General features: G+C 52.7%; 1 protein-coding gene across 1 annotated transcript in view; it reads right to left on the bottom strand.

Annotated features, from left to right (window-relative positions):
• DVL2 (dishevelled segment polarity protein 2) overlaps positions 1-1,655 on the bottom strand; it is a gene marked incomplete at its 5' end in the record, with an annotated part of 23,475 nt that overhangs the window by 7,377 nt on the left and 14,443 nt on the right. The window lies entirely within an intron of this gene.

Raw genomic sequence — 1,655 nt, forward strand, 5'->3', positions numbered from 1 at the left:
GTGCGCGCGCGCCCCCCCCCCCCCCCCCCCCCCGCTGGTCCCGGGCTCCACTGTGCCCGGTGCGAGCCCAGGACCAGCATGGTGGCTCTGTCACAGGGGATCAGAGGGAGGTCAGTACACCATCTCCCTCCACTGTATATGACAGCACTTCCTGTATATGACAGCACTTCCTGTATATGACAGCACTTCCTGTATATGACAGCACTTCCTGTATATGACAGCACTTCCTGTATATGACAGCACTTCCTGTATATGACAGCACTTCCTGTATATGACAGCACTTCCTGTATATGACAGCACTTCCTGTATATGACAGCACTTCCTGTATATGACAGCACTTCCTGTATATGACAGCACTTCCCGCATTCTCGTGTCACTCTCCGGCTTCAGACGCTGGAGAGAAGCTGAGGGAGCCAATCTCGCCTTCATCAGCTTCTTCTGGGGGTCCTTAGGTGACATTAGGGGGTCTTGGAGACCCCTGATGTCTCCATAAAGAGGACCTGTCACTTCTTTTGCTATCACATGGGGACACGCTCTGAGGTTGGGACACGCTAAGCCGGAAGGATTTTACGTGTGTGGTTATTCAACGCGTTTGTCCGGGACGGTTTGGAATATTTTTTTCTGGGACACTTGTCGGTGTTTTTAATCTTTTTTTACATAAAACTCTGTTTTTGGCACATGACACAATTTGTGTTTATTCTCCTCTCCGGGGATCGGACCGGTACCGGAACCTTCCTAGTGACAGAGCACGGAGAGGAGGAGGCAGCGTTCACTGTGCTTGTGATCCGGGATTGTGGAAGTCTGGCGAGTGCGGCGTGTGTGTCACGGCCACCTGGAGTTTGCACACCACAGACATGAGGAGGACTTATTATTGATCACAAAAATATGGATTGATCGGGTAATGATTGATCGGGTAATTGATCGTTCTAATATCTGTGAAGCGCGTACTCTGATTGGTCACTGAATTGTCCTCGTCTAGCCCGGCACACGATGGTCTTACATCCGATGAGATATTTGTATTGATCGAGTGCCATGCGGCTCTTATTTGTATTGATCACCGATAGTTTTATAAGAAGGACTCGTCACCGATTGGCTGTTTATATCTCGCGCCACTTTTTTTTTTGCATCAATTTCCGGTGGACGTTTAATGAGCAATCTGCGCGGAATCTCTGCGGGAGATATTACAACGAGAGACGCGTTTTACTCTGTGATATCGGTTATATCTGATCCATACGATACTTAGCGCCATAGTAGTCACGTGTTATTGATTAGCGCGGTGCATCTGTCGGATCTAATCCATCAAGGAGAAGCCACTGCCCACACCCCATACTGTGCCCACACCCCATACCGTGCCCACACCCCATACCGTGCCCACACCCCATACCGTGCCCACACCCCATACTGTGCCCACACTGCCTGCCCTCATCCCGCGGCCTTCCCTAATCCCGTACCAGCCCCCACGCAACCTGCCCTCACCCCGCCCAGCCTGCCCTGTTCCCATACAGTGCCTTCTCTCATCCCGCACCACACGGCCTTCCCTCATTCCGCACCAGGCCCCCACACGGCCTGCCCTCACCCCATACCGTGCCCACACTGCCTGCCCTCACCCCATACCGTGCCCACAGTGCCTTCCCTCACCCCATACCGTGCCCACA

Source organism: Nanorana parkeri, unplaced genomic scaffold, assembly GCF_000935625.1.
Source record: "Nanorana parkeri isolate BGI_ZX_2015 unplaced genomic scaffold, ASM93562v1 scaffold4055, whole genome shotgun sequence".
In the NCBI taxonomy this organism is placed as follows: Eukaryota; Metazoa; Chordata; class Amphibia; order Anura; family Dicroglossidae; genus Nanorana; species Nanorana parkeri.